The sequence below is a fragment of the Pongo pygmaeus genome, chromosome 10, assembly GCF_028885625.2.
Source record: "Pongo pygmaeus isolate AG05252 chromosome 10, NHGRI_mPonPyg2-v2.0_pri, whole genome shotgun sequence".
Taxonomy (NCBI): domain Eukaryota; kingdom Metazoa; phylum Chordata; class Mammalia; order Primates; family Hominidae; genus Pongo; species Pongo pygmaeus.
Window position 1 is genome coordinate 75,356,667 of NC_072383.2, and position 27,163 is coordinate 75,383,829.

Consider the following 27,163-nt stretch of genomic DNA (forward strand, 5'->3'; position numbering starts at 1 on the left):
CTTGAGTTAGAATGTAGCATCCTTCCTATGTGTAGGGCTCATAAAAATGTATAGTCTAAGATAGAACACAGAATACTCTATGAATCCTGCCCACAAGGTGTTGGTAATCTAGATTCACTTTTTTTCTGATAATGCCATCCATATATATGGAGCGTCTACTACTGCATGCCAGAGTGACTCTGGAATCAGTTTGGTTGATCTAGACAAGACCATAAGGAGAGTCCCCTTACTACCTCTTCTCCAGGGGAGGGATTCGAGTTGAACTAGTACTTCAGAGACTGTTTAGTAATATGATGCATGAAAGGTGATGGTTAGGACAGAAAAATAAATGGATTGCATAATAATTCCTCAGGTTCTCCAAATATGTGGTAGTCTCAAACCATGTGAATTGGTCTGCACATCCTGTTTGGGTTGCGTGTCAGCAGTTGAGATCTGAGCCTTATTGGTAATAGTGAAACAGTGAGAGACCTGCCCACTGAAAGCTGTTTTTCAGCTAGGAATAGAAAAGGGCCAGGCTAGACTCTTCTTTCTGCTGGATCTTGCTTCTTCTCAGCAACAGAAGTAGACCTGCCTTCCTAGCTGTAGAGAAAAAGGTGCCGGTAGGCAGGCAGGTGAGCCTGTGGATAATCCTGGAGTAAAGGTTGGAATAGACCTTCCAGTCTATCCTCCAGGATTCGGAGTAGGGGGAGAGAAAAGGAGACGCTTCTTTGGCTGAGAGAGGAAGAGAAAAAATAATCCCAGATATTTGACAGCCATATCTTCCCATCACCACCTTCCTCTAAACCCATGCCTCTCTGCTTAGTGGGACGTAAAATGGAGAGTGACCCACCCCCCCCCCCCCAGCCCATCCCCCGTTTGTAGGTGTGCTTTCAATGAAAATAAGTCGGTGTAGAAGGACGGAAACTAGAGCAGCTGAAAATAGGTGCAAGACTTGTTGAGCATACAAATCATTTCCCCCTTAGTCTCCAAGGGAGGAAAAAAAATCCCTGTTACTCTCCTTCAGCCTGTGTTCTGCATTCGGGAGAGGAAGCTGAGGCTGGTCCTCAGGCGCTCCTCCCGCCGTTCCCGCAGGAAACTTTTCTCGCAGGGCCCGCTCCGTCCATCCCGCGCGGTTCCAAGACGGTGGGCCTCCTGTGGGCTCCTCTCCTGGGCAAGGGCCCAGACCCCGCGATGAGCCTGTCTCTTTAAATTCCAGCTGCGCGGCTGGGAAACAGCGCCACTTGCCGCCCAGGCCGGCTGGAGGCTGAGAGCGAGCTCGCGCTTTCGCTCCCGGCTGCGCGCCGCGGAGAGCTCGGCTCGGCCCGCGGGCTGCTTGGTGGCGGCGGCGCGGGGCGGGGAGGCGCGGCCCGGGCGAGAAGGAAAGAAAGAGCGAGCCCGGCCGGGAGAGGCGCCGCGCCCGGTCCCGCGCCCGGTCCCGCACCCGCTCTCAGCGGCCCGAGCAGTTTCTTTCTGGGTGACAAGGATGTGCCTCGGTTGGTTTTTCTTTTTTTCTCCATCTCCTTAAGACGATTTCCATAGTAACCTGATCAAGTGGCTCAAAATCGCAAACCTGAGGATTTCCGCGGCCCGCCGGCAAGACCTCGGCCAGGTAACGCTGCGATCTCCTCCTCTTCCATTGCAAACCGCTGCGCTCCTTGCAAAGTTCCTTTTGTGGAAAATCGCCCAGCCCAACGGAGCCCGGGGTATTTGCAACAGCGTGTTCGTTTCCAGGTGCCTGTCACGGGTCTCCTCCCTGCTGCTTCTCCAGGACCCATGATCAGATTATTTTTAAAAATTGTTTTTGGTCGTTTCCCCCGCCGCCTCCCCTTCTTTATTTTTTTCCTCTTCGCTGCGCTCTTCTCGGCTTTTCCCCTGACACTACTGATGGGGGTGCGGGCGGACGTCGGGGGTGGGGGTGGCCAGGGCGGTCCTGGGAGTGGCGGGTTCGGATGGGCTGGCTGCGGTGGGCCACTTTGGGCATCTCGCCGTGGCCTGCGCCGGGGTCACGGGGAGGGCTGTCAGCGCCAGGGCGGCGGAACCCGAGGTCTCCAGACGAGTGAGGGAGGGATGCAGGCTTGGGGGTGATGGAGCGCTTGGCTGGTGGCTGGTGAGCGTCCATACATCATAGCTCTCCTTCCTACTCCCCCGCCCCTCTTCGGGATTCTCTCTTTCTCTTTCCCCGTCCTCATTTCTTTCTTGCTTTACTCACCACTCGCTTCATTCTCTTCCTTCCATTTCCTCTTTTTTTCTCCCCTCATTTCCTTTTTTTCCTTTCCCTTTTAAAGAAAGGGGAATCGTTTGTAACCCTTTCGTTCTACCAACATGGAATAGCTGTGAAACCTGCAGCGTGGTCACCTCAACCTGGTCGTTTTCAGACCCGTCCTCATCCATCAACCTGTTTGTTTCCCGAGTCTATTGATCTCCCTGAATTCTACAGAAATGCATTCTAAGCTAGGCGCCTGTATGTCAGAATCAGTTCTGCAGCTAGCTTCCGTGCTCCAAGTATGACATGTATTGTAAGGGCTGCATATGTTTTAAACCCACATAAGCCATGGGTATAAATAAATGTAGCTTTGAAAAAAAATCTGGCCTTATTCTAGATAAACTTCCCTCTTAAATTGCTGATATACTCTTCTCTCTCTTTGACATTTAATTTTAGGAAAGTTGGGAGACAGGTTCTTGTCCTCCAGTTTTTAAGGAACAGGCAACTTCTATTATCTTAATTTTCTCGTCTTTGAACATCACTCACGTTTGCATTACCCAGTCAGTGGAACGAGTGGGTCATAATTAAGGTTTAGATGCTAGCTTCCAACGTCCAAGCTGGCTGGAGTGGCAACCTCTGGTACAGGCTGCTAAGAAAACTGGAGAGCCAGGCAGACCTTGCCAAAGAATAAAGGCATAGCAACTCTTTTGTGAAATATCGAGATTCAGACTTTAGTACTGAAAACATGAAAATACAATGAAACCAGGCTTTTAGTGTATTTTTGGTTCTTAGCATGGGTACAACTAGGTAGGTATAAATTAGTACTTCTTAAAAATGATCCACTCTAGTTTAGAACCTATTCTGCCTTGTTTATGTTAAGGCACTTCCTTACTATGGTTATATATTTTTTTCTTTGAAACATAAGATGTCTGTATCATGTGAAAACAAAGGCAAAAAACAGGAGGACTTTTATTTGTCCATAAAAATTTTATTTTTGGTTTTTTGATTTTAAAAAATCTAGTTGTTTTGCTCAAGTTTTCCTGAGGTCAAAATATTTCACTTGGAAAAATGATTCTAATCAATGATGTTCCTCCACTCTGTTTTAGAGGTGCCTATAGTTTATACAGAAAAAAGTCTCAGTTTGAGAGAGCTCTATTTGCCTCTTTTCCTTTGTCTGCACATTAGTCTTTTAAATTCAACTATTAATATAGGATAAAGGATCTTAGGGCAGAGAATAGATCAGGCAGAAGGGAAACTACTGATATAATAGAAGATATGTACGTAAACCAAGAGAAGTAATTATTGGCATGCCACTCCACACAGTTGTTTTCTTTGTTTTTAGCCAATTTAAAGGCTGTACACTGAAAATGTATTATTTTCTGAATTCTACACCTAATGCTGTTCGTACCCAAGATCATATTTATCCAGTTAAGTTGAATATTTACAAAAGACTTAAAATTCCCTTGCCACTGAAATCCAAATAGCATGTTTTTCTTCTAATATTTTTTTTTTCTAGTGAACAGTGATAGCAGTAATGGTCCTGCATTATTGTTTTTATCTGACTTCCAATTTTGGTGTCCCCTGGGTGGATGGGTTTTCCTGACACATTTACAAGATGCTTTTGGCAGGTTGGCTGGAATTTGAAGGCACATTTAATTGTAGGTGCAATAAAATACTCATTTTCTCTTGTTCTTGGTTTGAGATGTCATGCCCTTTTGGTCACTTATATTTTGGTGTGACTGTGTGTGTGTGTGTGTGTGTGTGTGTGTGTGTGTGTGTGTGAAGGATTTAACAAAGTCTGTTCTAATTGTCATGTGATTTGAAGTTAAAAGGTATATTAGTGACAAGCCATAAATTTCTCTTATTTATAGTACATTGATCCTGAAACCATTTTTTCCCTTGTGATTTCTTCTGTGCATGGATCATTTAACGAAAGGTTGGCAATGATGAGCTATTTTTTTATAATAGGAAAAAAATTCCTCAAGTTTACTTACCAAGTCATATTTTTATACAGAGGGATTAGCAAATATTTCTGATCTAATATTTTAATGGACTGAATTGCTGACCACTGCTAATTACCAAGAATATATTTTCTTAATTTTGAAATTGCTGTACCTCTCAAGTTGTCTGGAGGACTCCAAGTGACTCAACTTGTAACTCATGGCAACAGGAAGTGGTAGTTCTGGGTGCAAGCTGAAGTATGGACATGGACCCATACTTTGTTAGCACTCGGGGACTTGATATGAAAAGAATTAATGTACTGGCTTTTTTGTATAGACGAATGTTAACTTTTTGACATTAGTCAGAAGTACATCTCCCAAGCCTTGTTTTGCAGTGTCTGTCCCGTTGCTCTTCACTTACAGTAAGTCCTTACTTAACTGACTTGATAGGTTCTTGGAAACTGCAACTTTAAGTAAAATGAAGTATGATGAAACACTTTTATCACAGGCTAATTGGTAGAAACAAGACTTAAGTTCCCATGGCATATTTCTGGTCACAAAAACATCTCCAAACTTCTCAAAACACTTTAATATTAAGCATTCAAATACATGTAAACTATGTATACGTGTAAGAAAGGTTACTATAAACCAGATCAATATTTACCCAATTATTTAAGTTCAGGGTCTTAGGTGGCTGGAGCCTATCCGGGTAGCTCAGGGCACAAGGCGGGAACCAGCCCTAGACAGGACACCATCATATTGCAAGGCACGTTCACACATGCCCACACGCAGGCTGGGACCATTTATATGCGCCAATTTACCTACCATGCACATCTTTGAGATGTGGCAGGAAGCAAGAGTACCTGGAGAAAATCCATACAGATATGGGGAGAATGTACAAACTCCATCCAGACAGTGGACCCAGCCAGGAATCAACATTTGGGCAACATTATAATGAAACAAAGTTGAATGAAATGATGTCGTTCCACGACCTGCTGTACTTGAGGGGTGTTATAAAATTCTCAGAAGACAGAGGTTTAATGCTATCTTTTTAATAGAAAATAGCTTATAGAGAAGTGTGTACATGTGACTGTGTGTGTAGCAGGAATCATTAGGATGAGAATCAGACGTAAGAGGTGGTGCCAACATGAGGAATGTTGAGATTCAGGGAGCTGTGGATGGAAGTAGAAGCCAGAAGGCCAGGTTAGGTTCCTACTTCTTACTGTTTCAGTTATTGCAGTGATGGCCTGTTTATTCACAGATGTCACCTAGCTTTGTTTTCTCAAGAAGAAAAATGAGCATAATCTTTCCTGTTATGAATTCTTAAACACACATGACATAACCACAGACACAGAGGTGCACATATGTAGCAGTAATGGATACGAAATGACACACTCGGAGGAAACAGAAAAGACTTCTGAATAGAGACTGGAGATATTTCCTTGGACCATTGATGAATGGGCAATGATGCATTTTTTTCTTCCATTCAGAAGGCTAATATATTGCTCTCTATGTTCAACGGATAAAGGCAGTAGATGCTCAAGGATGAATCACATAATATGCATAATAAATCCAGCAGGCATTACCCTTTTACTTATGTGACTGCAAGTAGGAATACATTTCCCCCACTCTAACCATGTAAGATTTCTTTCCCTTCTCCCATTTTGTAAGCAAAAGTCAGTTTCTGAAAGGTTAAATGGACCTCAGGATGGGAAAAATCCCCAGAGCTATCTTTCTGCACAAACTTCATTTTTTCTCCCAAGTCTGACTGTCAACTATAATGTCTGATATAAGGCTCTGGTGCTGATGTTTCCATAGGTCATCATCCTTCGGTGTCCCAGATGAAGTCTCAGGTCGAACATTGCAATAGCACAGATTCTGAATTTAATGCATCATTAAAGTTGGTTATGTAACCCAATGGCCTTGTTAAACTCCAGATTTTAAAAATTATATGTATTTACTATTCTCTTATTTTAGAATTATCTCACAATGTTCACAAGAAATAAGCCCGGTCCTTGCAAAGACTTTAAAAGCTGCTTGTTCACATCATTAGATTGTACAACGCTTGTACGATGACACTTTTTGCTAATCTATGCAATATTTTTGTAACAATTGGGCACATTTTAACTACTTCAGATAATCAGGATCTAGAGACTTCAAGATCTGGAAGCATTGCTGGTGACATAGAGTAAAAACTTTCTTGAGAATAGAAAGTCAGTGTTTTGACAAGTGATTTATAACAGTTCAGGTATAGCCAGGAAAGTTTGAAACAAACCTTAAGTATTATTTCTTTCATCTTGATTAGTATATATTTATATTTGATCTATTTATGTATATTAATAGATTTTTGCGTCTTATAGCCAGCTTTCATTTTTCTCTATTGGAAAAGATCTAAGTCCCCATCCTTCCTTGGTGGCTTTTGGTACGTTTGTAGACATAACATTGAAGAATCAATGTTACCTTTTATACATTAATACTGCCAATATGACCATAAAATCATATTTCTTGGGAATTTATTCCCCCAATCAAAAGAAGCATTTGTTATTGAACACAGTCTTATGCCACCTTATTAAGACGTATCAAACACCCTGATTGATCAAAAAGACCTCGGTGCATTTTAAGGCAGTATTGCCCAGCAATTAAAGATGTAGCTTCTGGAGGAGTCTTTCTGAGTTTGAATTCCTACTCTTCCTCTTACTATATAGGTGACCTTGGGTAAACTTCTTGAGTCTCAGTATCTCCACCTCTAAAATAGTTGTAGAGAAGAATTTTTGTGATGATTAGATGAGAGAATATATTAATATAATATTTAGGAGAGCAACCAGCATGTAGCATATATTCATTACATATCAATTGCTATCATTATTGATGTTCATACTGTTGATGTTGAAATGCACAGGAAGGCCACAGTTATTTTCTGTTTAGATTGATTTTTCTTTTAAAGTCTGAACATAAACTGTAATACTGTGCTTATTTATATAGGAACTGTGATCTCGTCTCCTCTTTTTCCCATCTCCCCCCTCTACCTGAGTTTTTCCTTATAGTCTCAAGCTGAAAACAAAGACCAGGTGCCTAAGAGAAAAGAATACTCTTTCTTTTGAACTCATGGCATTAGCAGTGACCTGGATGAGATTGGAGGCTATTATTATAAGCGAAGTAGCTCAGGAATGGAAAACCAAACATTGTATGTTCTTACTTATAAGTGGGAGCTAAGCTATGAGGACACAAAGGCATAAGAATGACACAACGGACTTTGGGGACTAGGGGAAAGGGTGGGAAGGGGGTGAGGGATAAAAGACTACAGATAGGGTACAGTGTATACTGCTTGGGTGATGGGTGCAGAAAATCTCACAAATCACCACCAAAGAACTTACTCATGTAACCAAACCACCTGTTCCCCAGTAACGTATGGATATAAAAAAACTTAAGAAAAAAAAGAAAACTCTTTTTTGCAGGGGGCAGGTAAAGGGTAAGAGGGGACCCCATTTTTGAGTTTCTAGAAAAGCTTATCTTAACCTATTTTTTATATATATAGTATGAAAGTTATCCATGAATGGCCGGGCGCGGTGGCTCACCCCTGTAATCTCAGCACTTTTGGAGGCCGAGGTGAGTGGATCACAAGATCAGGAGATCGAGACCATCCTGGCTAACACGGTGAAACCCCGTCTCTACTAGAAATACAAAAAAATTAGCCAGGCGAGGTGGCAGGCGCCTCTAGTTCCAGCTACTCAGGAGGCTGAGGCAGGAGAATGGCGTGAACCCAGGAGGCGGAGCTTGCTGTGAGCCGAGATCGCACTCCAGCCTGGAGACAGAGTGAGACTCCGTCTCAAAAAAAAAAAAACAAAAAAAAACAAAAAAAAAGTTATCCATGAATTTTTCTCAAAAGTTGAAATCAGGATTAGCTATAGTATAATATGTTATAAAAACAACAAATATGTGACAAACATAAATTTCTGGCTTTAGTATTACAGAGCTGTTCACTTACAAGCTGTGACTGCCTACTAAAACCCCAGTGTAATCCTAAAACTACAGGTTTGCTAAGGGAATGTTGTGGAATAATTTTTTTGTGAAGTCGTTTGAAGTCTTATTTATGAGAAGATGTCATTTGGTAAAAGATGTAATATTTCATTCTTAATTTATTTTTCTTTGTGTGCTCCAATATTCTAGGCTTCATTGCATAAGTAATTTTCTTTCATATTGAGATGGCCTTATCTGAAAAATGAATTATTGAATTATTATACCTATTTAAAAATTTTTATTATGGAAAGTTTTGGATGGACGTGAAAGTAGAAATGATGACTTGGTGGATTTCAATGGATCTGTCATTCAGTTTCAACAAGTTTAGGTAACCTCTTCAGATCCTTTCCTGTGATTCTCTGACTATAGAAATTTTAATTCACTCTGGTTTTGAGGATCTAGAATATCTGATTTTTAAATAATATTGATCTACTATTGATAATATTGATGCTAAAATGATATAGATACTAACACCAGACATTTAATGGCAAGTCGGTAAACTAATATACACAAAATGATGAGTGAAAAATGTGTTAGAAATGAGCAAATATAAGAAGTCAGGGTTAGAAAACACAAGATTAGTTTGATTCGATATTTAAGCATCTCCTTGAAAGAGCTCATAAGATATCATGATTAATATATTATCATATGTAAGAATACTTTTCAGGAAATTGTACAATAAATAGTTCTAAAAGTATGTTGAGCATTAATCTTTCATTAGGAAGCTCATCTCAAGATTGTAACTGCCAGCCTTGGAGATAGTCCCCAGTGACCTTTGCCTATTGCTATTCATGCTTTGTGAAGTCCCCTCCCACGTTATATATTCTGTGTGATCAATAGAAGATGACGGAAGTGATGGTGTATGACTTCTGAGGAAGTATGACTTCTAAGGCTGTCATAAAAGATATTGCCATTTCCACCTTCCTCTGTTGGATCACACACTCTGGAGAGAGCCAACTGCCGTGTCTTGGGAACACTCAAGCAGTCCATGGAGATTCATGTGGCAAGAAAGTGAGGCCCTCTGCTAACAGCTCCAATTTACCAGTTGTATGAAGGAGCCACCTTGGTAGAGGGTCCTCCAGCCCTGGAACTCTTCAGATGACCGCAGTCCTGGGTAACATTTTACATCCTGTTGGGAGCCCCTGAGCCAGAACTAACCAGTTAAGATATTTCTGAAATTCTTACCCACAGAAGCTGTGTGAATTATTAAATGTTTATTGTTAGAAACTGCTAAATTTTGGAGTAATTTGTTATGCAGCAGCAATAGATAACTAGTATTTATAATTACAACCCTGAGGCAGTTTAAAGTTTTTGTATTAGTTATCACAGTTTTATAGATATGTAGAAGTGCCAGTTAATAGAGTTCTAGTTGACAGAATGCTAGTTAAATCTGTATTTGCCACAGTGAATAGCTAACATTCTACCTTGTTTTATATTTTTAACTCCTGGGAATGAATACTCTGTAGACATTATCTACAATGAGTGCAGAAGATACAATATCTGTTCTTTCATTAGTTGCTAACCTGGATCTCAAATTGATTCTTCCTTTTGGCAATATATCTGTTGAAAATTCAACTCTTTCGGAACTTTGAAAGAAAGCAGTCCTGGAGGGTTGAGGACTGGGACATATTTTGGCAGAAACTTGGGTAAACTTTTGAAATGGTATTATAGTTTACCTTCAGGTTATCCCCAAAATCACCCCTGTTCCCAACATACACACAAAAAGGCCTTTGCAGCATGGGCTTTTATTGTTGTAGAAGTTTTTCTTCTGTTTTCTAGTGAACTATGTAAGATTAAAGTGCCCCAAATATTATATGACACAAATAAGGCTCTGGTGAGATATTACGTTATATCCATTCTTCATCAATTTGTACTTTGTTCTTTTGTGTATATTACTAGGTTTTCCTTCTTAAGCCTGGTTCTGGACGGTATGTATCAATCTGTTTCTCTCGTTGTTGTATTACAAGGCTAATAAAACCTAAAAATCGGGTATCACTGTGGGCTGAGACAGATTCTGTATACATACAAGGTTCTGATACATCCTTGCAGGTAAAATGGTGTGGACTGGAGAACCAAAAAAGACAATGACCTCACTTTTTACTTCATGGATCTGTTTAATTTTATATAAATAAATTATCTATCCCATAAAAATTTAAATGGTGGCTGAATCTTTAATATATACAAGCACCAGGAACCTTTGATAATAGAATTAAAGTTTTTTAGCCTTTAGATTAGTGAGATTACTAGGTCATTTTCATAAATGTGCCACCACTTGTTTTTTGATTTACAGCATAAGGTTTTTGTATGTTTGCTGTTTAATTTGTTAGGTAGCGTAACTAATTGGAACCTTGCCTCCAAGAATTTTTTCAGTTCCAAGGTTATCTTGGTATAAAACAGTGATGGTGTTCACTGATCTATGCCAATCTCACACTCTCTGGGAATTGAAATTGATTTTTTTGCTTTTTTTTTTGGTCCTTGGCATACACATTTATGTACCCTTTGAACAGGCATGATGCAAAAGGACTCAGGAAAACCAATAAGTAGTCATTCAGAAATTGGTTTTCAGGACATCACAAATTAGTTGCATCGCAAGCCTCAGGATAAAGCTAATGAAGTCACTAGTTCTTCCTGGTATTTTTATGTTTGAGCACACAGTGTGCAATAAGAACTGCCTTTAGAATTGAGAATAAACAACATAGATCTGATTTTTCTGGTCCTCATGAAATACGTAGAAATTAAACCACTCCTAGTTGTTGGGGAAAAGGATAGATGGCAGATGTACATAGAGCCTGGGAGTATTTTCTTAGGTGTCTTTTGATAAGCATGCTTTTGTTTGTTTGTTAGATAATGGGTCCCATCTTGTGTGCTTGTTTTATGTGCATCGCACATGGGGCATTGCATTCATTTACTCCATGAAGTAAACATGATATTTAAGCAAAAATGAAGTTTGTAGCTATATAGTAATGGTCATATATACTATAATGAAGATAACAGGTGTACAAGAATGAATAAAACATGCTTGCGCTTCAGAAAGTTGTAATATATTTAATTTTTTAATTGAAAAATTTAAAACTTATTTTTCAGAGTGTTTGTTATTTATAGCTAGACTTTACAATTTATTATGGTCAGGCTGTGCTCAACACAAGATTCAGTTGGATCATGTAACCATAATTGAGCATTATCCTGAGTTCTACACTGTTAATGAATGCTAATGCTCTTTTGAAGGTCTCCTATTTATGGCCTCAATAACCACAAAGGCTTTTCTGCCTATAGCAGATAAACTCTGAATAATGTCACAGGAAGTTGTATGAGAAATTATGCCATTACCTATAGCTTTTCCCGTTTTTGCCAGCTAACTAAAAATGTTCATTTGGGATATTCCCATGGAGTAAATGTCTATATCATACCTCAGATTTTTTTTTTTTGTCAGAGTGGTAAAAGCATTTCATGCACTTTTGAGTAAGTTTCCTGATATTAGTGCTTATCAATTGTATATTAAAAATTGAGGTGGAGTTTTGATAGTAGTATGGTTAAAGTCTCAGAAATACCTGAACCTGCCCTGCCAATTACCCCTGTCCCTGTACAGAGTCCCCAGGGAAGATGCATGCAGGCAATAGCAGCCAAATGATAATCAGAATACCACTTTATTAATAGCTTGAGATGGTGCCAATTACCCATAATGCAGGGCTCTTTGGTAAAAGGCCATTTGGAGCACATATTTTTGGCTTGTGTCTCTATATGTACATTTTCAGTATGGATTCCCTCTAGCCTAGCTACAGTTCAGGAAAGAAGTCAAAAAGAGAAAGAAATGGTCATGCCCCTAGAGGAGTTCTAATTTCAACTTATCAGGCATCTTCAACTAAGAAGTTAAAAGAAGGCAAGAAGGAGTAGACTTTAGTTTTATGCTCTTCAATGTATAGTGACATTGTCTGCTAATATTTAAGGTCCAGTCAGTGTTTTTGGATCTGACATATGAAAAGAGCAACTGCTCCTTTGAAGAGGATGGACAGAGGTTGACCTGAAGAGGAGAGACAGGTCTGGTAGGATGGATAAATCATGGTACAGGTCAACCTGAAACCCTTGGAGTAAGAAATGTTTCACAGTTTGGACTTCTTCATATTCTAGTAAAACAATAAGGTGTATGTTTATGTTTTTATGTCTATATACAATTATATGTAAACATATACACACATATGTCTATGTACAGTCATATGTACACATATACACACATATACATTGTACTTAATATATCAACCTCAGTGTGGGCTAAGGAAGCACTCCTTGATTAAAAATATTACTGTTTCCTTAAGAAAATACATGAAAATGCACAATAAGTGGCTGTAGTGGAATATTGCCCCCTACCCCATGTCCACATCTCAATCCCTAGAACCTGTGAATATGTCACTTTTCATGGTGTATTAGTCTGTTTTCACATTGCTAATAAAGCATACCCAATACTGGGTAATTTATAAAGGAAAGAGATTTAGTGGACTTACAGTTCCACATGGCTGGGGAGTCCTCACAATTATGGTGGAAAGTGAAGGGGAAGCAAGACACATCTTACATAGCAGCAAGTAAGAGAGAGCATGTGCAGGGGAACTCCCATTTATAAAACCATCAGATCTCATGAGACTTATTTATTACCATGAGAACAGTATGGGAAAGCCCCACCCCCATGATTCAGTTACCTCCCACCGGGTCCCTTCCCCGACACATGGGATTTATGGGAGCTAGAATTCAAGATGAGATTTGTGTGGGGACATAGCCACACCAGATCACATAGTAAAAGAGGCTTTGCAGATGTGATTTAGGTTTAAGGCCTTGAAGATGATGATATTACCCTGGATTATTTGAGTGGACCCAATTTGATTACGTGGGTCCTTGAAAGCAGAGAATCTTTTCCAACTGTGGTCAGAGGATATGATGACGGAAAAATGGTCAGAGAAATGTTACCTTCCTGACTTTGAAAATGGAAGAAGGGAGCTCTGGTAAAACAAATGTAGGTGGCCTCTAGCAGGTGAGAAAGGTAAGGAGACATATTCTCACCTAGAGGCTCCAGCACAGAAAGCAGTTTTTCTGGCACCTGGAATTTTAACCCAGTGAGAACCCTGTTGAATTTCTGACCTCCAGGACTGTAAGATAACACGTTTGTGTTTTAAGTCACTAAGTTTGAGGTAATTTATTACAGAAGCAATAGAAAACTAATAAAGTGGGATAAAGAGCTGTAATCTTATTTTATTTCAGGTGAGGTTATGAAAAACCTTTGGATTTTTAGAGCTTTGGGGTTATGAATTGCACTTAGGGATTGTAGACCTGTAGAAGGAATCGGGAATCTTGGTATTTTAACTGAATGATCTTATTGGGTGTGAATTTTTAATTCTAGCAGAAAGTGTTCCTTATAAAAATGTGTTTTGGTTGTTACCTTCCCAATACTTCAGCCTTTGCTGATTTTTTAAAATTTGTATTAACTTCCATTGCCTTTATGGATCTTATGTTGGCTGATGATTTATCCGATCAACTTGGCTGATCATGGGCCTTGGTTCACTGTAAATCAGATTAAGTAATGTATATGAAGGGCCTCACACTCTAAAGTACTGTGCAAATGTACATTGGTCCTTGTTGATTATTTTTATTATTGAGCACCTGCTTTCTGTCCCTCCTTCCTTCTAGGATGGTTGGGGGTTGGAGGGGAGGAAATACTGCAGGGTGATTTTGTGAGTGTGGCAGTGGTACTGCCCCTTTCTCTGGCTGCCAGAAATCCCTTCCTGTACTCAGTCTTTACAGTGTGTATCGCTCCAATGGAGGTGGCAACTGGAATGAATGCCTCACCACAGAAAGACTGGATACCCTTGGGCTCGCCCATGTTCCTCATTGTTAGCTACCTAATGGCATGAACATTTTAAGTGAGGAAGAGAGATTATCGACATTCTGGTTCTTCTCTTGGCAGAATCCAGGACAAAGTCCACATAGTGAAACTTGCTGAGAAAATATACCATAAAGTATAAAACATATTTTACCATACAGGGCAGCTGTTCACATTACAAATGCAGTATTTGTTTTTCTTGTAATGCTGTGCCATTGTAGTATACTCCATTATTATGAAATGATTGTGGCTGTCTGATTCATGTTTGAAGTTTATGTTTTCAGTGATCTATTTCAGAACGATGATATTACCTTTGATTCAAATTAAACTGCCAACTCTTGTACTGTCCTTAATCTGTAGCTGAATCTTCAGGAATGTCAATTTTCCTATTGATCCTTTTGATGTCCAGTCACTGGAGGAATGTCGTACTGTGCCTGAAAATTTTGTGTGTGGTTGCATTATTGTTTTTCCTTCTTTTTTTTTTTTTTAAGAAAACTGATAGGTTTTGAGCTATAGTTTACAATCAAATAAGTCCAAACTTTTTTCCTTGTTAGACATGTATCTTCTCTTTGCCTTAATATTCTCATTGTCCCTGCCCCCAACACAATGCTTTGTCTTTCCACTTTCCAACATTTTTGGTATGATACATTTGAAATCTTTTCTTTGCTTTTGATGAAAGTGATTGCAATTCAAATACAACTTGACAACTTTCTCTAGACAAGTCATGTCTTTGTAATCAATAACAAGATAGTTGGCCAGGTGCAGGGGATCATGCCTGTACGTTGGAAGGCCAAGGAAAAAGTATTGCCTGAGCCCAGGAGTTCGAGACCAGCTTGGGAAACACAGTGAGACTCCATCTCTACAAAAAATAAAAATACATTTGCTGGGTATGGTGGTGCACAATTGTAGTCCCTGCTACTTGGGAGGCTGAGGTGGGAGGATCGCTTGAGGCCAGGAGGTCGAGGCTGCACTGAGCTGTGATAGCACCCTTGTACTCCAGCCTGGGTGACAAAGTGAGACCGTGTTTTAAAAACAACGACAAAAGCAAATATGGCTATTTATGTCAAAGTTTTAAATAACTTTATCTAGATCATGGGCTCAAGTAAAAAATTTGCATATTAGGAATGCTGTAGAGAAATTTTCTCACCTGAAATCTATCCTGGAATTGCTATAATACATAATTATGATTTTGTTTCAATGCTTATTGATTCCACTGAATTCTAGTTGAAGTATTTATTTAAAAAGTTGCAGAACCTGGATAGTGCCTTATTCTTCACACTACAATGTATTAGGCTCAGGCTAGCTGCTGGGGGTGAGTTTGGAGGGAAAAAGGATGTAGACCTTAATAAGTTTATTTCTAGTATGTGAAGTAAGACTTGTGCAAAGGTGTAGTGCTGTAGAAAAGTATGAGTTTCTGTAGAGAGGAGCAGATTAAGGAGGAGAAATCTGGGTAGGAAATGCTGAACGCTTAATGGAAGAAGTGGCATATGAACTATGAAGGGTGGCATTTGGATGTGCAGAGATAGAAGGAAAGATATTCTAACTGGGAAATGGGGTAGTGAATTATTCAGGCAAAATTCCATTTACTCCATGGCAAATGGGCCTTTAGAAGTCATCCTCACCCTGCCCTGCCTTGCATCCGGTTGTCTTCACCATACCTTCCAGGTGTGTTGAGCTATAGGGAGTGTCCTGCAGGTGTCAAACTCTTTCCACTTTGAAACTGTGTGAACAGATAGAATTTCTGTACAATGACACTTTCACGTGGAGTTTTTGAGACAATTCATATTAAGGTGTGGAAATTGCTGTTTGTAAATGACTTCTTCATAGTTGTTTAGTCTGGCCAACCACAAAGTCCTAGCTTTCCAGAACTTGTATTTAGGGGATGTGTATTGCCTGACTCCACTAATGCCACTTGTACATTCATTCCTCTGCTTACTCTCAAAGCAGGTCTATTCTGTTCAGTGCTCAAAAGACATGGATGAAAGACAAAATAATTGCTTTTGAGCTCACTGCTGATGAGAGACTTCTTTTTTTTTTTTTTTTTTTTTACTTTTTTGAAAATATAAAACAATCATAGTTGTACTAAATGTATGAAGAAGGTGTATGGAAACAGAGGTGGGTGTGACAATTCTGCCTGGTGGCTAGGCATCGGGGAAGAATGCCCAGAGAGGAGATGCTTGAGCTGAGTCATGAAACATGAGTGGGAACCTGCCAGATGGACACAATGGAGGGGGATGTTTCAGGATATGACTGCAAGTGTACAAAGGGAAGCGAACATGAAAAGTTTGGGGACAGTTAGTCCTCAGGAACAGAACTGTGTGCATGGGACATGTAGAGCATGATGAAGCTGGAAGGGTAGGCAGCCCATGTAGTGTATAAATTCTAGATCAAGGGGTTTATGCTTTATTCTGGAGGTAGCAGTGATCATTGAAGGATGTTAAACAGGGATGCCATATATATATTCCCTTTGAGAACAGGTGTCAGGATGATAACATCTTAATATAAAATTGTTCAGTGCAGAAGCAATACTAGGTGTCAGCTAAGAGCTGAGGCTTCACAATATAACATTTCTTAAAGGCGGTATGAATGGGGTCAAATGAACTTCTCCATATCTCAGTTTCTTTATCTGCAAAGTGGGGCTGATAATAGCAGCTGTGTCTGAATTGGTTTGAGAATTAGATGAGCTATTGTTGCCAAAGAATCCAACTATTATAGTAAGTGCAATAATCATGTGCATTTACTATGCATTCTAATTTTATTAAGAATAGTGACTAAGTGTCCAACGAGAAGTTGGTAGAGTGAGAACTGAAAGGGTCCTTGAAAGTCAATTGGAGTCTGCATTTTAACTTACTAAGGAAGGCCAGAAGCTATAAGCTGAATTTTAAATATTTCTTAGTCTGAGGTTGTTTTGTTTACCGGACTGAGCAAAGACAACTGGAAAATCAGAAACGGTAGAAATTAAAAATGCATTGCTAGTGTGGCAAACAAACAGCATCTGGGACCCTGACTGGTATTAGCCTGATTCAGGTGAGGTTATTGAAACTCCACTGCACAGTTAATATTATTGTGTCCCCATACTGGCAAAGGTAGAATCATCACAAGGAAATTTACAAAACACAGGGAATGCTGAGGTTGGAAGAGCTTTACCACCATGACTCAATTGGCCCAGGTTAATGTGGCCTGAAGTCTGGGGCACCAAAATGGTGCAAAGGTTTCCCGTGGCTTCTGTTGGCCTTTTAGGGATGAATAAGAATCAGTAAAATGTGGATAACCATAAAATTGTATGTTTGAATACTCACTTAAAAATCTCTCATATACTAAGTAACTTAAACATATATTTAATGAAAAAATTTCAGAAAAGAATGAGGCACAGATTTAGTTCTTCAGCTGGTAAAAGCATATTAGTGTGTGCAAAGTATTTCACAAACTGCCATGCACATTCCAACTATATGATAATACCTATATGTTAAATAGATATATTTGTATTATAATATTCCATCTGTGTCTGTATATCGTAGGTCTTTCTGTTATTAAAAAGCAAAATCTCATTTTTAAGAAGATAGACTGATACTTCATAACATGTCTATGGTTTTGTTAATTATAAGTATGTTTTCTTTGCTATTTAAAAAGATGTTTTGATTCATCTCCCTAACACTTTAGCAAATTTTAAGGTAATAACCATTATAATTTTTGGCAAGAGAGTGATTTTATTTCACGGGATTTCCAGTTAATATTGAAACATTCTATTTTATTGGATAGATAAATCTAAACAGCAGGTCAGGACTTTTATTTTTGTGTTTTATTTTTTTGAGATGGAGTTTCACTCAGTTGCCCAGGCTGGAGTGCAGTGGCGAGATCTTGGCTCACAGCAACCTCCGTCTCCTGGTTCAAGCAATTCTCTTGCCTCAGCCTCCTGAGTAGATGGGACTGCAGGTGCGTGCCACCGTGCCTAGCTAATTTTTGTATTTTTAGTAGAGATAGGGTTTTGCCACATTGGCCAGGCTGGTCTCAACTCCTGACCTCAAGTGATCCACCCACCTTGGAGGACTTTTAAATGTTTGCAACTTCTCATCTAATCTCTCCAATGTTATACAAAGCAGCAGTCAGACCTTGGCCCTTTTTACTGAGCATTTACTTAAAGATTAAAAGATGAATAATTACTACTCTCCCAGTCATGTGAATCACTAGTACCAAAGGAAGGAACAGTGGAAGTTTTTAATGAGTTGGTGCTGTTAATAAAAAAAGAAGTGGGTGGTAAATTATGTATCCAAGCCCTTGAAAATTAACCTCCAGCACACGTTATTAGTTTCTTTCTTTTTTTTTTTTGCTTAGAGTTACAGTTTAATTTTTTGATAAAGCAGTTTATTGCCATCTAAAAGATACTTAAGTTAGAAAAAAATGTTTTTGTGTTGCTTATCCCAAAGGATCAATTTATCAATGGCCACGTTGTGCTGTCTTTTTCATTTGCATTGTGAACCCCCTTTTAGGGTTCTTGTTAGAAACCTGCGTGGATTTATTTGTAGAGTAGCACACACTGAATTGGACTTAAGAATTAAATGAATTCCATGAACTAGAAGGATGACCTTGTAGACAGGAAAAGATTTCATTATACGTTTTCCTTGCTATCAGTGTAATAGAATTTGTGTTGTATGCCTGATGTTCAGACCTTTCTTTTTTATTTTTGCATGAGTTATATTTAAAAAAAGATTGAAATGTAGCATCCAGACAGCAGAGAATAAATTGGCTGAGTTCTAATTGTGAGGATTATAGCACTACATTTTATTTTCCCTCCTGTCATGCTCAGCAAATAAATAATCCCGTTTACACTTCAGCCTCCAAAACATGCTTGCATCTTTGGGCATGATGGGAATACCACGTGGGCACATAGTTTTATAGTCAGAATCCTAGTTATGTGGATTTTTATTTCTTGTATATGTAGCCAACTAGTGTAAAGTCTGGTATTTTGTGCAGGTATTAAAGCTTTGTTAGACTGAGAGAAGATAAAATAGAGGGGGGATGAAAGAATTTAACTGTCAGTTTCTGTTTCTGGTGGAAATATAGCCCACTGCTGCTGTATGCTAGAGAGGGAGGCTTTGGAAGCCTCAAAATGATCAAGCCAAATGGTAAAGTTCTAACAATTTACTGCTAATTAATTAGCTTTATGTATAAGGAGGTGCAATTGTATGCTATTCCAGCCAACTCTCTTTTTAAAGTTTGTCTGACTTTTAAACCAGATTAATTCCCTGTCTGTTCAAAATATCCGCCCCCCGCCACTCCACCCCTGCTTCCGTACAAGGGCCTGATTCATTTGACCAAAGACCTAGGCCATGACAGCTAGCTGTGACAATAGGGGGTAAATTAAAATAGCCTATGGCCAGGGTCAGACCATCTCTGAGAGATAATAGAAGAGTCCCTAAGGCCTGGTGAATGAAAGTGCTCAAATTCTATTTTGTACTCTGGTTAAGAATAATCTATAAAAAGGTAGCATTTAAAGTACATGAGAAGCAATAAATCATTTCCTCTTTCTACAAATTGGTTTAGAGAAAATCTCTAGGACTACAAAAGGATATTTTACTCTTTCTATGGCAGTTTAATATTAATAGGAAATACTTATTTGGTATATATTATGTTGTTACTTTATATAATTCTTTTGATATTTTTTGGAAAGCCTTTAGCATATGATAGCTTCAATTTTGGAAGGTACATAGTACATGTATTTGTCACCAGTTTACATGTAGCTAAACTGAGGCTTGTAGTAAAGTTCAGAAGTTTGAGTTCCCAAAAATGATTCGTGGTGGAATGGAATTAGAAGCCAGCCCTATTTCTATACTTTTGAATTGACATCTAGGATTCAGAAAGGCATGTAGTTGCTTAGGCAATGGGACAGGGATTGTATTAGTCATTACTTCTGGGGCATTCTCAACTATGATAGGACTTTAGTCATACCTCTACAATGTTGGGAGGAGAGATACATATTTAAAAAGCAATAACAGCAGTTCAAGGGAAAAAAACATAATCTACTTGTTTTCTTAGGGAGGCATGAATGGAAGGAATTATTTTTACAGAAAACACATCTATCCCACTTGTTTTGGGGCTACTGTGTCTCATCTTTGAAACAGGCTTCTGCAAAGTCAATAGTGATGGTGAATTAGTAGTTACATGATGCAGTGTTTTCTATATATCATAAATTGGTCAAGTATGATGATTTTTGTTTCCATTCTTATTAGAAATGATCATTGTGAATAATTTGCTCATTTTTCTCAGGAGTATATGATTTAAAGTGTCATCATGTTTTTTCATTCTCAAAATGGAGTAATAAAACCTACCTCTGGAATGAATAAATACCTTATTATAGATGTTGAAATTGTATAAATAGGAATGTTCATCCTCTCCTTGAGTGAAGATTTATTATTCCAAACACAAACATTCCCAATTGAAGGATTTGAAAGTGTCCTTCAATCAACTCAAGATCATTTTGTATAGCCAGGGTTCAATCAAATACCACTTTTTAATCAGCTAATTACATGAAGCAGAACAGGTTTTCCTGCCAAACAAATGACTGGGGAGGAATAATTCTCTAAGTGCATATCCTTCAATATTTTTTCTCCCAGCAAAATAGTCCTGTCAGGAAACCATGCTCACAAGGTTAAAGTGATATATGCTTTGGCCAGTTTCTAGGTTTGCTCTTAAACTTCAGTTGGAATTACATCTTGTGGGCACAGGCTTGTTGGTTTTGTTTTAATTTTGAAATAGTTTATCATTTTAGGAAGAATATGGGAACATTTGAGTGTGTTTGGGAAAGAAAATGAATTCCTCATTACCTCCCCTGTCCCTGCCAATAAATTCATGAATCTTCATGTTCCTTATTCTGCGTCAACCTTTTCTCTCCATCATCCAGATATACTGAGGCTCAGGAAGCCAAGAACAGTCTCCTATTGGACATCATCAGTTCGTCATGGGGATAATTTCCTGGCCTTCTTAGACAAGAGAGTTCAACTTTCCTGTGGTCTTTTTCTAAAGCCATATACTACTTGTATATGGCTTTAGATATTCCTAAAAGATCTTAACTTGTAATCCTACAAAGTTAATAGTACATGTGTTTATCTCATGGAGGCCCAGGGATGCAAAAAGATTTGCACAAGCAGGTTAGTGTTGGAATGCAGAGACAGGAATGCAGGTCTTTTTTCCTGCCAGATCTTTGGATTTAAACTAGGAAACTCAAAAGTAATGCAGTTGCCAAGGTGAAATAATCTATTCATCTTCCTACTTACAGTGCAGTCTCAGTTACAATAGGAAGTCATATCTCAGTTAGGCATCTATTACACTGAGCACACACAATAAATATTTTTAAAGCTTCAAGAGTTGAGAAAATAACCTACTGTTCCAATGCAGGGACTACTGGAAGATATGCTATAGCTTTTTTCCATCACTTTCCATTGTTTATTGCCTACTTCTACTACTTAGGTTTTTTTTTTTTTTTTTTTTTTTCTGACACCAGTAGTTTTCATCTGAGCGTTAGGAAAATAGCAGAGGTTGATAAGATTTTCTCATGTCAACAACCTAGCATATTGCTGGGAACCTGGGAACATGCAATATTTGGGCACATGATGTATTGATAAGGGGCTTGGTATAATGCTTGTTCTTTTTTCTCTGCATCTGCATTTTGTAGGCAGGCCTCTGGATGTGGAGGCCACATGGCTATGCTGAAGTTAATGTGGCTGGGTCAGCATTTGTGGGACTTCAGTGAGTTTCAGAAGTCTTTTTCCATTAGCTAGCAAGAAGCCTGTTTGGAAGTTGGTAGCCCAAATGGGGCTTGGCCCTAAGAGTTACGGGAAAAGGCAGAGCTCATTTCAGGGAGGCACAGACAAGATCTCGTTCTGAAAAGCAATGATAATGATTACCATGGCAGGTCAGGGATGTCAGCCGCAAATCCTAAAGTGTTAAAATGGAACACCACTGTAAAGCTTATCAACTTGCAGTGCTCCTAAAAATAGAGTAAGACTATAAATAGATGCCCTAAGGTTCACGTGGCAGTCTACAGACACAAGTAGGAAATTGCTCTGAAATCTCAGATTTCATACTAGAAATGAAGGTAGGTTCTGTATCCATAATTTTTGCTATATTACCAAACATAAATAAAACAAAACAGAAACATCTAGAAACCAGGACCTTATTTATACTGGGATATTATTCTTGTGTTCTCTGGTATACCTCTCTGGATCACTTCCAGAGAGTTTTCACATCTCAGTTTTAGTCATAACTCTACTGAAGAAGAAAAAAAACCTAAATCTAACTTTTCAAAAGGATCATACAAACAAGCTCTACAGTGTTTGGTTCATATCCAAGGCAAAGAATCAGTGTGGTATAAAACAGGAAAAATAACCAGCGACAATTTAAATGTTTTCCAAGCCTGCTATTAGGTTTTAATGGAATTTTTCCCCTGCTGGTGAAACAAATAAAAACAAAAAGCAAATAAGTGAAACATGTTCTGTTGACAAGAGAAAAATACTGTGTAGTAGGAAGAATCTTAGGAGGCACGTTCTGGTACTGGCTGAACTTCATATGAACGTGGGACCCTAGGCAGATCTGTAATGTCTCTAGCTTGGTGACTACGTAATTTATTGTCTCTTCGTGGAGGTGCTATTCAAACCTGGAGTGTCCTGGTGTCCTGGGCAAATTGGGCACCCTGTCTTCCGTTCTTTTTATTTGTTGGCGAATGAGAAGTTTACATTAGGTTAGATGCTTTTAAGCATTCTTTTGTCAACAAACTCAAAATTAAAACAAAGTTCAGTTTGAAGCATGGATGGGGGCAGGATTCCAGTTCCCCACCCTCTCTTCCACGCACACCCCACCCAAGGACTCTGAGAGATCCTTGGCACGCAGTTTGAAAATTATGACATTCCATGGTTTATTCCACCCCTTATTAGCCTTCAGTTGGAATCGCATGCCACATCTTCATGTACAGATGATGTTTAGGTAATTGCAAATCCTAACAGAAGAAAGAAGGATGCAATCTCATCTAAGATAAAAGCATCTTCTTATTCAGCTTTGCTTGTTTATGCCTTTCCTTTCTTAATACATATTTTGTCTATTTGGAGGATGAGTTTGAGTCAGACTTCATTTCTTATATCCTTTTTAATGCCTTTTATTTGAAAGACTTGAACTTGAAGAATATAATTTTAGGGATGGGCCCATATAGAGAGAATATTTGAAGACAAATATCAGACATTCTTCTGGGTGCCCAAGAAAGTAACTGTGTTGTTACCTTACCCTCCATAGTCACCAAGGTGACTATTCCAGGGCTGAGACCTTAAGCCATATGCAGTGTAAAAATGAGGCTATATTCAAGAAGGTATATGCAGGTCCTCAAGAAGCAGCCCTGACTGGCATTTCCCCAGTGTGAATAATCAATTGATTCTGCCATTTATTCTGTCCCCTTGTTTCTCTGCTATATTCTTTCCCCTTCCTAGTCTCTTTATTGCAGATATCTCATCCATCTTCCTGCACTTGATTTGGGAGTGTTGTTCCTAACACCACTCTAAGCACTGTGTCTGTATAGTACTCTCAATTAAGCTGCCTCTCCTCTACACATATAACATTCAGGCAGCAGGAAGCCAAGTCCCTTGCAGAGGGAGTGGAATGAACTTGCCACCCCTTCCCATGTCACTGATGTACTTGCAGACACGCTGCCAAGAGAGATTGTAATATTCCGTCCACACTGGACATCAGCTGGAACAGGAGGGAGGGGAAACAGCTTTTATGATAGCTTCTATGTTAGTGCTTTTCCTCAATATTGGCTGTTGCAGGCTCTTGAAATTTTGTGTCTCACACCTCACTGGGGATTATCGGGAGGCTCCTTATTATGGATGCTATCAAATTTGTAGGGTTGGTGGTCTTAGACCTGACCCAAGGCACGTAGAAATGCTTCTTTTTTTTTTAAATAACATTTACTGGTTTACTATAAGGGATATTACAAAGGATATAGAAGAAATGCATAGGACAAGGCATAGGGGAAACTTCCATGCCCTCTATGGGTGTGCCACCATCCAGGAACCACCATGTGCTCAGCTATCTGGAGGCTCCCTGAACCCCATTCTCTTGGGTCTTATGGAAGCTTCATGACTCAGCATTCCTTCCTCTAAGGTATGGAGCCAGATCCTCTCTGGAATGAGGGTCTTATGACCCACAATCAGAAAGGTAAGGAAGATTAGAGCCCTGCCTTGGGACAGGTGAAAGGAAGGCAGGAGAAAGAGCGGCTCTGTTTCCTGAGGCTGCCCCTGAGGCTTAACACATCCACCATTATAACAAAAGACTGTAACAAGGGCTATGGAAGTTATGTTCTGTGGCTTTCTTCTGTTTAGTTGCAAGACAGCCTTGGGCCTAATGACATTCCTGTGTAGAGCTGCACATCTTCAGAATTCGGCTGCTTCTTGGCTGATGGTACTTCCCCTTCTGGTTCATTTAGTTACCTGGACTATTTCAGGCACAGTTATCTAAGAATGAGTGGTTAGACGACGGTATCTATCTCCAGCTGTTTGATATGCAGTAGGAAGCATACAGGTTGCAGCAGGTAACAAGCATTAGCTGCCGTGGCATACTAGAGGGCTGCTGTATTAGTCCATTCTGGCACTGCTATAAAGAAATACCTGAGGGTGGGTAATTTATGAAGAAAGAGATTTAATTGGCTCACGATTCTGCAGGCTGTGTAGAAAGCATGATTCTGGCATCTGCTTGGCTTCTGGAGAGGCCTCAGGAAACTTACATCATGGCGGAAGGCAAAGGGAGAGCCAGCACTTCACATGGCTGGAGCAGAGGGAAGGGGGAGGAGGAGGTGCTACACACTTTCAGACAACCAGATCTTGTGAGAACTTACTTACTATCACGAGAACAGCACCAAGGGGATGGTGCTGAATCATTCATGAAGGATCCACGTCCATGATCCAATCACCTCCCACCAGGCCCCACCTCCAACACTAGGTAGATTACAATTTGACTTGAGGTTTGGGCAGGGACACAGATCCAAACCTTTTCACCTATGGTTCCTTGGAGAGGCTTGGAGTCTCCCTGAGTTACTGCCATCCCTCAAATATAGCTCACCAGCCATCATTTATTCAGTGGCTACTATGTGCCATGTGTTTTCCCCACACTTGCCTATTTTCTATATTAATAAGGTAGTATGTTAGTATCCTATTGCTGCTGTAACATCCTACTGATGTAGTAGCTTAGAATAAGACAAATTTATTATCTTACAGTTCTGGAAGTCAAAAGTTCTAAAGTCAAGGTGAGGTGTAAGCAGGGATGCATTCTTTCCAAAGGTCCCAGGTTCTGGAGGCTACCTGCACTCTTTGGCTTGTGGCTCCTTCTTCCATCTTTAAAACCAGCAGTGTGCCATCTTCAAATCTCTCTGACCTCTGCATTTGTCATTGCATCCTCTTCTCTTTCTTTACCTTATGAGGACCTTTGCAATTACATTGAGTCCATCTGGAATAATACAGGATAATAATCCTATCACAAGATACTTAACGACATCTGCAAAGTCTCTTTTGACACATAGAGTAACAGTCATAGGTTCCAGAGATTATGATATGGGCCTCTTTGGGGATGGGGGATATTCTGTCTACCATCGATGGTAATAACTGTCACCACCGGAATGATAGCAATAGCCAACATGTATTTTGTTCATGTTATACAGGCAAACCATTGTCTTATTGTAATCTTCACAACAACTGTAAGGAATAGGTGGCAGTATCCTTATTTTACAGTTGAAGGCACTGAGAGGCAAGTAACTTGGGAGAGGTTAAGTAACTTGCCTAAAGTCACGCAGCCAGTCAGCTGCAGAAAAAGGATTCAAATCCAAGTTGTTTGATGCCAATGCTCATACTTGTCACTGCTAAGCAACCCTACAATTATTACTTCTGTAGTACAGATAGGCTTAAGTTAAAAGAAGGCTCTTTCTCCAGATCACACAGGCACTCAGTAAGGGAGTTGATATTCAAGTTGAATCTCTTGGACTCTGAAGCCTCTACCTTAAACGCTGATCTATGTGTGCTGAGGATATCAGAGGATTGTTCCATCTCTGATTTTGCTTTCAGCTGTGGTTTCTCTGACATTTGTTTTGCATCTTTGTTTTGTTTCCCTTTGTGGATAGTGCTGGTCTATCAGTGAAGTCAGCTGGAGTAGGTTGCCGCTTTGGTCATGATGTCACAGGCTGAGGGTTAATGGGAGAAGCCCTTTGGCTTAGAGCAGCTGAGCTTGCTGGTTTGTGGCTGCTGCTGTGCTCTGCACAAATGGAGTTCGTTCTTGGCGTGGTTTATTGTAGATTGAGGGGACCACTAGCTGCCTCATTTGAACTAAAGACCTTGACTTGCATTGAATTTTAAACATGGGCCCTGGGATAGAAAAGCTAATGTTTTATGGAACCAACTACAATTTAGTTACCATAACAACTTGGTAACCCTCATTCTGTCTTGGCTTGCTGCCTCTGAGTGTGATGTACAGCAGTCATTCTGGCCAGCTGAAATGGGCTCTCACCTTATTCTTGTCAGGCTTATTGATAAATAGCTTGGTTTCATGACACACATTTCAAAGTCATCACCTTTTTTTATGCTACTGACTTTCCCTTAAGCTGCAGGTTGTATAAGGAGAAACTGCAGGAGTAATGCTGTGATTGTGCTGCTTTTCTGTTCCTGAGATATTTTATCATGAAATTGTATGCCTGTGTGTGTGTTGACAGAAAGGGGTAGTGAGGAGGGAAATAGGTAGATGAGTGAATTCGTATTTGTGGAGCAGAGTATCATAGCAGTGTATTTCTGTCATCTGCAAAAGAAAAAAAAAAACCTTTTGAAATAACAGTAACAGTAATTTAATCTCGTTCTTTAAACAGTGAATTTGACATACTCTGAAAAAGTTGTGGGCAATACAATTGAAGAGGGGATTCCTTTCTTTCATTCAAGCATTTTGTTATTCACTAAACTATTTAAATGTGAAACTTCCTTGATAAGTAACCTGAAGTAGAGTTTAAATTTTGTTCATGGGAAAATAGTGAGGGGGCTGGTGGGAATTTGAGGGAAAACTTAGATCAGCTTTAAAAAAAAAAAATTCTAGTAGGTAGAAGAGTGTTCTGTTCTGTTTCAGGAAAGGTTAATAGGTATTTTGGTTTTG

General features: G+C 39.5%; 1 protein-coding gene across 2 annotated transcripts in view; it reads left to right on the forward strand.

Moving 5' to 3' along the window:
* Positions 1–1,229: 1,229 nt before the first annotated feature.
* Positions 1,230–27,163, forward strand: part of NAV3 (neuron navigator 3) — a 924,153-nt gene continuing 898,219 nt past the window's right edge. The window contains exons 1-2 of one of the 2 annotated variants that reach the window (XM_063646517.1): positions 1,288–1,588; positions 17,815–17,935. The gene's annotated coding sequence lies outside the window, so the exon portion shown is untranslated. Of the gene's footprint in view, positions 1,589–17,814; positions 17,936–27,163 lie in introns of both variants that reach the window. The other variant, XM_054443382.2, reaches the window with a different exon arrangement.